The following is a 9,696-nucleotide window of genomic DNA, read 5'->3' on the forward strand; positions in this document are numbered from 1 at the left end:
TTTGTGCAGGTGTATGACAAATATTTACGTGCAAAAGCTCTTTCATGCAGAGGTCCAGGATTTTGTCCAGAATACATTGGCTACTATGTTGAGGACTACCTTTAAGAAGAAGAAGGATCTCTCTAGGTGGGATTTTACTTTGGTTTTAGTTATTTAAATGGTTAACATATTTGTTATTTACTCTGATTGACTCAATTGGACATTCCATCTAAAAAGTTGATGCTACCCTGATATACACTATGCCTAGAATCATTACACTAGTAAGACACAACAAATTTCCAAATGAAAATATTTCCTTTCCTGAATTTCAAGGCTAATTCATTTAATATCCTATTATGTATATTAGTTGTATTACGAGTAGGATGTTCCAAAAAACATATATGTTGATTTGATTGCTAATTTTCAGGATTCTTTCTGATATGCGGACCCTTTCAGCAGATTGGATGGAAAACACAAGCAAGTCTGAATCTGAGATGCATTCTCTGCAGCATGGAGGGGAAGAAAGCAAAGGAAATGTATTTTTCCCTAGGCCTGTTGCACCAACTGCTTCTCAGGTTTCTTTTCTCTCACTTTTAATTAATGTATCTATTTTTGTGTGTTTTAATTCTTTGATGTTAGCTCAGTTTCTATTATCAAAATAATTGTAAAAACCTATGTTTGAGATGAATTGGACTAAAGGAAACACTTTATGATGAATTGGTTCAAATTTTTTCACTTAACTATTAGGGCAATATCTTTGTACACCTTCTTCTGTTTGTATTATTCTTGTCAGTAATAATACAAGTTGTGGTCCTTTGTTTCTAAAAAAACTACTAGGGCAATATGATGTCCGTGTTCGCATATGTTTACATGTTCGTGTTCAAATTTTTGAGATCTGCCCCAGGCCATAACACCTCATTACATCCAGATTCTTTGGTCATTTGTAGAAACCATGAATTTTAGCCACTTGATTTTAATTGAGTAAATTTGAGAACTATGAGAAACTTGGTTGGAGGTATACAACCAGTACTTTTTTGAAATATTGTACATAATCCTCCTCTCTTTCTGCAGGTATGTTGTTGGACAGTACCCGAGGTTTCTAAGAGCTCACTGGAAGTTCCTAAAAACTGTTGTGAACAAATTGTTTGAGTTCATGCATGAGACACATCCTGGTGTTCAGGTTTTTGTTCTGTTGTTGTTTTCTTGTCTCATTAACAGTTGCAAAACATTTGCTTGAACTCTTATTTATTATAGTGTCACTAAGTGTTTTTATTTGTTATAGCTAGCTTATTAAGTATATTATAAGTGTGATCTGAAGCTCTACTCTCTTAAAGTTAAACTATGATTATTTGCATATCAGTTTTTGCAATTGTATTTCATTTGCATATTTTAGGTTCTTGATCACAGAAGTGAAAAAAATGAAATTAGATTTAAATTTTGCATGTTTTGTAAATTTGTTCTTCTATTTTATTACTTATTTTTTTGCCTGAAATACTATGTTTTGCACACTACCTTTATGTCTTTTTTTGTAATGATGAAATGGAGATCATTGGCACTTGTCTAATTGAGGATACAACCAAATTGGATTGTGAGAATTTGGCCATTTGATAATTGAAAATTCGCTTCCATATGCAGGCAATTTATTCATTCATTTAAGGTTGAATATATAAGAGTTTTCTCCTAATTAATTGCTTATAAAGATATATTCTGATAGCATACTATCAACATTATTACAAATGAGAAAATTAATAACTGATCACAGCTGTAAAATACGACTGTAATATCACCTAGAATCAATGATAATTTAAACATTAAGTAATAGCAAAGTTTTATGCAAAATGTATTGTGTAGAAATATTATTGTCCTCTCTATTTTACATTTCTGAATTGCATTTCAAAAGTTCTCTACATTTATTTTTCCTTCTTTGCATAATGGTTCTTAGATGGTTTTAAATTTTTTCCTTTTCAAGGTTGGCGCTAATCATTTTTTAGGGGGGGCATGATTTCTATTATTCCTCTTTAATGGGGAATGCCTATGCTGCCTAATTAAATGCTTATTTATTTATTTTTAAATTTTAATTAGTCTATTTCATGGTTTTGCTTCTTAGCTGTTTTGAGGGCACATTGGTTTTTAAAGTCAGTCGATTCGGTGCCGGCTACTTTATTGGCTGCGATCAACACCCAAAATGCAAGTAAGTTCGGAGCATTTTATACTGCCTGATAATATGTTGTCTTTGGCTCCTTTGTGTGCATAGGTTTCGGGGGACAACTTACTGTATTCAGCTAACTGTTTTGTATGCCATTAGTTGCTTGCTTTACGCTTGTGGTATGTATTCTCCAGTCACACGAAGAAGTTAGTTATTTAAATAAACCTTTGGACTGGATTTCAGTAGAAATGACTGGACAGGAATATTTTTAGTCTTATACAGTGTCTGGTGCACTTTGATAAATTTTAGTATATAGATTAGTATGTTTTCTTTAAAAAATTAGTAATAGCTATGAGGTTAATTTGAAACTTACAAGTTGTCAAAATCATATCGTCAAAAGAAGAATAAAATGATAAAACAAACAATAAGATGAAAGGAAGATTACATAACGAGTAAAGCTGGTTAAGGAAGGAAACACTAAACATTGTTAAATCCACTTCACTAAGAAACAAAAGAATTACAAGAGTTTATATATAGCTTCAGCCGCTTAGCTGAGTCCTACAAAGTAGGAATTCATAAAAAGAGGTAGAACTAAACAACTTGATCCTTAAACTAAAATTGGATAAGCTCTTAATCAAAATCATATTTAGGCTTCTTTGTTTGATGCTTTTGATAATTAATATGGTTTTTTTAAGAGTTACAATAAGCACTTATCAATGTTTTGGTAAAAGATGAAAGTATCTTTAGAATGGGTCCATTATTAAGAGTTGATCATTTATGCGCTAATTTCATCTAATATAAATATTCAACTAATTGCTTTTTGACACAGTGGTAATATAATATTTTGTATTGATTGCTTCAATGCTTTTAGCCTGGTCTTAATGAGAAATTAAAATGCATAAAGCTTGGCATTTTTTTAAGGTGCAACCTGTTGGCATAATCCTTTTTGTTGCTATCATGACTACACAAGGCATGATTCTATAGCTTGATTTCTTATAAGTTTTCACCATGTCATTTTAGCTTGTGATGTGTATTTCCATCTGTTATGGTGTATTCAATATTTCATCTGTTTTCTGTTAATTTTGTTTGCTTGTAGGGTCTACTTTTGTTTACAAAAAGTAACTTTTTTTCTTTGGTTATCTTTCCAAATATAAATTCCCATTAGGACAATGCATAGAACTTTTAAAGAGCAGTTACTATGAATTAAGTGTGGTGCAATTATTATTTGGTTGTTATGCTAGTCACTTGTCCTTCCTTAGTGACTCTCATAGTTCAGAAAAGGTCTCTTTCTCTCTCTCTCTCTATATATTTATATAACTGCAGTTGTCTCAACTTATTTCTATATTCTATTCCATATTTGTCATTTGTGAAATGTTCTGTTTTAACTAGTGTGAAGTATATGGTTGTTAGGTATGCATTTAACTGGCCTTGATTGTTTTCCGTTACTTGTATTCCATTTATCAATTCAAGTTTTGCATCCCTATTCTATCATCAAAAGTTTTATTCAGCTGTTGTGTATTCATGACAGACTTCTATGATATTTCTATGGTATGTGATATTGCATTGATTGTTAGAGATCTCGCTAGTTTCTATTAATAGTTTGTATTTTCTTGATTTATCTCTTAGTGATGATGACGACTCTGAGAATGAGTCGGCACTTGAAATTCAGCCATACTCAATGGAAGAAAAATGTAAGACTGCAATTCCTTTGTTAATAATGCTGTATTGTTTTTTTTGCCTACCCTCGTTGAAGTGCTCATGCTTTTGATATTTTTTTTCCCTGGAATTTTAATGATTTCTCATCTCCTTCTTTTTTATTGTTTAAGTCAGATTTGACAGCAATAGGCCTTTTGTGGACTACAACTAGCTTTATTGCAAAGAGGAAAGGGAAACAGGTATATGACAAGTGCACAATAAATAGACTCACAACAAAGACAAGTGCACAAAGGATGATGAATTGAATGATGGAGCAAGTTTCATGCATGGTTTACTTTTGTGTATCTTGTAATTTTTTGTTTTTCATTTTTGAAGTAAAAAATGTTCAAGATTATAAAACTTTATTATGTTATGCTTTCAAACTTAAGTTAGAACTAAGATCTCATGAAATAGACACATTCAGAGTTTGAATTAGTTATTGTTTAATGTAATACTTATGGTTTATCAATCTATTGAGAATTATATTTTATGATTAATTTTGATTTTTTTTATCAAAATACAATAATGAAAATCTTTTAATTAAAAAAAATCTTATAAGTACCATTATCACAATAAAAAACCTTAATATGTTATGATTTAGAAAAATATTATAAGCGTAAAAAATCGTTATGGTTTATATAATATAACAAATTAAAAATGTTATTAAAATAATCAAATGTAACAGTTGAAAAGTGTTATGAAAAAAGTACAAGATTAAATTTTAAATTTATAATCAAAAACTCTATCTAAATGTTATTATTTCAATATTATAGCACCTAAAAATGTGTTATTGAATAGTTTAAGATAACACCGAACATAACATTCAAAAACTGTTATAGAAAAGACTGGACTTTTAATAACAGGGGCTATGTTAGCATTTTCGGAAGTGTTATGAATACTGTTTTTTCTTGTAGTGCATGCTTATATGATTACTTGGATACACTACACCAAACACCCATTACCATAACACATCATTATAATACTATTTAAAAAGAGTTATTGTATATTAGGAAAGTTTCAGGCGGCAAGGGAAAATAAAATAGAGCCAAATCACTAAACTAAGTTTTTTCTACAGTAGACTTTCCCGAGTACCCATTTCCCGTCTCATTTTCTTCTCTCTTTCACTTCCTGGTATACTCTCCCGTGTCTCATTTTCTTCTCTATTTCTCTTCCTGGTATACCCATTTCCCGTGTCTCATTTCCCATATACCCATTTAAATGAGACCTATCTCTCTCGGTCTCTCACTCCCCTTCACGAAAGACAAATCCTGAGAAGGGCTACACCACATTCGAAGGCGATATAGGAGGCACGATATTCCCTGGAGGCTTTGGTTTGAAATCAGGTAATGTTCTCGTCACCATCACCAAATGCTTTTCCCTTGCTCTCTCTCTAGCTCCCTTTCTTCTCTCCCTTCTTCATTCTGATTTGATATAGGTAGAACTAGCATTTCTATGTTGATTTGATTTAGCCTAGGCTTTGGGTTAACCAATTTCACCTCTGATTTGTTGAAATGTTGTGAAAAAATGACTCAAAATCCCAATTTTAGTTCTTGGGTTTCTGAGTTCTTGAAGAACATCGAAGCTTCCTTGAGAAGCTTTATAAATTTGATGAAATCCCCTTGTTGATCTATTTGTCATATGGCTCGAGTAGGACTCAGTGTTTTACTACTGAGCAGAAAATTCCTTTTTGTCGCCAATAAATATTGTCATCGTCAAGGCTCTCCCAAGTCTAAAGGTGCCCACAAATTCCACACTCCTTCAACGCATCTTTTGTGATTCCAAGCTTCTATTGTACCTTTTAAGTAAGTTTTCCAAACTCTTTCCTCTATTTTTAGCATTTTTATCCAAAATCTTAGAAAAGATTTTGCTTAAAATCACTAAAACCTGAAACCATAAAATGGACCATTTTATTGCTATTATTTTGTCTAGTTGAGCTTAACGTGTTTATATATATTCACGTGTGTATATAAGTTTGTATGCAGTTTTCTTTTATTTTCCTCAAAAACCTGTCTTGGTTACATATTCTTTTGAATTTATTCCTCTATTTTACGGTTTAAACTTGTTTATTTTCTTTGAAAGAAGAATGGTAAAGTTTATTAATTCCTTACTTTTTCAATTCTTGGCTCATATAGGTTTTGGTCGGATTGGAAGATTGGTTTTACAAGTAGCAATATTCAGGGTTGATATTGATGTGGTGGCAGTGAATGATCCTTTTATTGATGCTAAATACATGGTAAGGATGTCAAGCTAGCTGCAACTTGATGGATTTCAGCTGCCAATGTTGTTGCTATGCTCATGAATAGTCATTATAATTTATAAATTAAAATGGCACTACTCAGATGATGCAAAAAAGTTTTCTTATGTTTGTAAGACTGCATCGAGCATAATAATATTTGGTTGACATGTCTTTGTTTACAACCTAGTTAGATGTTTGCTTCATAATGTATAATGATATGACTTAAGTCAAGTTTTTGTGCCATGCTTGCTTGATTTCTTGTTGTGTTAATAGTATGTTTTTGAATGTGGTGATTTTTTTTGTCTAAAGTGGCTAAAATGATTCTGCTCTACTTTAATATGGTCAAGGCAAACTATGTTATAAAGTATGTGGAAGAACTTTTAAATTGCATTTTATTTCAGCAGCTATTAATTTTGATAAACACCTCATAGGAATGGAGGTGCTCATTGTGTGTTCTCTTAAGAAATCATCTAGTCTCCTGGACTTGTAATTCACTTTTACGCTATCTTCTCTTCATAGTTTTGACTAAATAATTTCTATTCTCACTGCTATTAAATGTGAGAGATGTCTTAAATCCGGATCATTAATTGCTTTGAAATTATTTTTATCACCTTAAACCCTCTATAAATGTGACCAAGTATTTAGTTGCATATAATTATCTCAATTATCTATTGATCAAAAAATGATTCTATTCTTTCAGATCTAACTTGAATCATGCTTATGCTTGTTGTGTGCAATGCTTGCAGTTTGGATTTTATTGTGATTTTTTGTGAGCTTATTTTTATGTCAAGTTGAGAGCATGGCCTTAAATGTCGTATCATCAACCAGTAGTATTAATGATTCGAAAATATCAGAACTAGAGTTAACTGCAACATCTGGTATCAAGAGGTGTAAGTTAGAGGTATTTTTCTTTTGCTTAAATGGATGTTTGTATGAATTGGACCTATTTTAAACATGGTTCTAGCTTCAAAGATCCATGTTTGACATTCAGCTCAATCGAAGATCTGATTTAGTCACTTGACTGATAGTGGAAGTGATTTTGGTGACTTTCTGATAGCATATACTGAGACACATAAAGATATGCTTATTATGAGTGTGCTGTGCTGAGAGTTCATTTTATCATATCCATTCAGAAACTTATACCTGTGAAGTGACTATGGTGATCTTGTTGCAGGCAATTCATGCTCTTAAAGACGAAATTAGGGAAATAAATCAGCATCTTATTGACACTGTTATTGATATTAGTGAGGAATCAAGTGTTGTAGCAGTTGCTGCTGAAGGAGATGAAGGGACCATTGTCAAGTGCTCTTTCAGCCCCGTGGCACTCAGTCACCATAATTGCTTAATATGGTTTTTTTTTCTGGGTTATTGATCTCTTATGTAATTGAAGTTAATTTTATTGCCTCTGAACTTATATTTATGTGAATTTCCATTTATTAATGCAGCATTTTGATTCATATCTTGTTAATGAATTTTCATAATTTAATCCGATAAAAATCAATTTTTTAGCTGGAGTTTATACTGCTTTTATTCATAATGTTTCTGATAGTTTTTAGTAAATTCTCTTACATGGTTAAATTGTGTCTACTGACTGCATAGTCAATGCATTACTTCATAAGACCACTCAAGATAGTTTTATATATGTAGTTAAGGAGTCTAATTAGTTAGCATCAGAATTAGGACTCCTAGTGAGACTAATTAGGCTCTTGGGCTTTCATTAAAATTTTCAACCTTTATTTTGAATACTTGTGCTCTATAACTGTAAATTTTCTATATATAGGGAGCTTTGGAAGACGAACTATCTGCAGCAGAGAGTCAGCAAAAACCTTAGACACAGTATTAAGATGGTAAGCTAAAGCTTTACTACATATTTTGAGTTCTTTCTTCTTTGAATTAAATCTGGTATTTTTATATGTATAAATATGTATATATATTTATATATGTATATTCTACCAGAAACCCCTTTTTTTGTGGTCAATCTTTTCGAAGTGGTTTGTTGAATTAATTCGAGTTCTGTAGCTATTAAAAACAATGGTAAAGAACTGTGGAGATTACAGTAACATCTGATTATTGAGACAATATTATTATTTTATAGAAGTAAATATTCAATTAGGTTAAAATTGCATAATTATTATGTTTGTTAAAGGTGCCTTTATTTAAAGTGCAATACCGATAAAATGGATATCTGGAAGACTTTTTGATGTTCCATTTGGCCATTCCATACTGAGTTTGGTTGTTCAAGGAAATTGGTAATTTATTGAAGCATAGGCTCAAGTTTCATTTATGAGTGTGCTTTGTTTGTGTGTAATGAAGTACCAGCAGCACTCTATTCTCACCCTCTTTTATATTCCTTCTTATTGCTTGACATGTGAAATCTTATTACCATAAGATGAAAATTAATATTAAGACATTAACTTTTTATTGCTCTTGTCAGGTAATGAGAGGAGTGTAAATTGTAGAAGATAGTGAGAAAAAGAGCATTGTTCGCATTGCTCTAAGTTGTCAGAATTGTTAAGGATATTATTTTTGCCAAACAAAGTTGGATAGGCGTTTATTTCCCCGTCTTTTTGTTTAGTAATTGTTTTCCAAACTTTTATTGGTGGAATTGTGTTCTCTTCTAGTTCTCTATGCATCTAAATTATTTTCTCTGATTAAGAATTTGTATGGATTATAACTTTTGAAACACGTGGATTGTAACATTCAGGCAGATATGCAAGTGACGGAGAAAATCTTGGTCTTGCTTGACTCTTGGCAAGAAGCTTTTGGTGGGCCTGGAGGAAAGCATTCTCAATATTATTGGGCATATGATGAATTAAGGGTATGCATTTAGCTCCATCTTTTAGATGCTATGTGCTCTTCCTCCCCGTGGCACTAAATCTATAAGAGTTCTTTTTTCCTTTCCAATTGTTCTCACCTTTTTAGGTTTGATATAGAAATTTGGTATTATGAGGTTTGATTTGCATATGATGGAATGTTGCTTTTTATGTCGTGGGACATAAAAAGCTCAACTTAAATTTCATTTGTGCTACTTCAACAAGTTTAGTTATCACTATCCTTGCTTGAAAAATTATAGCTATATTAGTGTTTTAAGTTAATAGAATTTTGAAGTCTAAATGAAGGGGTTGACATTAAATTGCATGGACCGTAAATCTGAAGCATATGAGCTTGTTCGGCAAGGATTAAAGGTGAGGGTGTTGTCTAAAATTTTAATGTTCTATTTTGTTTTCAAAATCAGTAGGGTCTTTAGTTCTCTAAGGCTTTTTTGTCTCTTTGCAGAATGATCTTAAAAGTCATGTATGCTGCCATGTTTATGGTTTTCTTTATCTATCCGATAGAGAATACAGGGAGGCAATCAAATGCTATAGAAATGCACTGAGGTTCGATCCAGACAATATTGAAATTTTGCGGGATCTGTCACTGTTACAGGTATGCTTTTGATGTTAATTTTCTTCTTTTAGAGACATATGCTCTGTTGGTAACTTAAAAACAATATTGAAGTTTAGCACTTATATTTTCTGTTTCAAAGTTAACTGGAATACATGACACTTGTTAAATATAGTTGCTAATATCATGCTTGTTTATTACATCATTTTTTGTGAGTAGTGCCTTTTTCTTGATTTAAATCCTTAATTTGATTTGG

The sequence above is a fragment of the Humulus lupulus genome, chromosome 5, assembly GCF_963169125.1.
Source record: "Humulus lupulus chromosome 5, drHumLupu1.1, whole genome shotgun sequence".
Classification (NCBI taxonomy): domain Eukaryota; kingdom Viridiplantae; phylum Streptophyta; class Magnoliopsida; order Rosales; family Cannabaceae; genus Humulus; species Humulus lupulus.